A 289-nucleotide genomic window follows, 5' to 3' on the forward strand; every position below is an offset into this window, starting at 1 on the left:
GTGATTGTGAAAACCCAATATAAAAAAAACCATTTCCCCGAGTTGGGCACATCAGGGCAGCGTCAGCGATAGTGCTTAGTGGGGGGGGGGGATAATGAAAGCTCGGGACTCGGGGCCTGTTTCAGGGGCAGGTGGGAAAATCGGAGGGAAACCCGTGAAGGGTATGCCAACAGGAGGAAAACAAGGAAAAACTCTTTTTTATGGGTAGTTTGTATGCCGTTAATAATCCTTTTCTGCCCGCCGGGGTGGGAGGGCCTTAAATTAAAACTGACAAGGTATGAACGATTAG

The sequence above is a fragment of the Penaeus monodon genome, chromosome 29, assembly GCF_015228065.2.
Source record: "Penaeus monodon isolate SGIC_2016 chromosome 29, NSTDA_Pmon_1, whole genome shotgun sequence".
In the NCBI taxonomy this organism is placed as follows: domain Eukaryota; kingdom Metazoa; phylum Arthropoda; class Malacostraca; order Decapoda; family Penaeidae; genus Penaeus; species Penaeus monodon.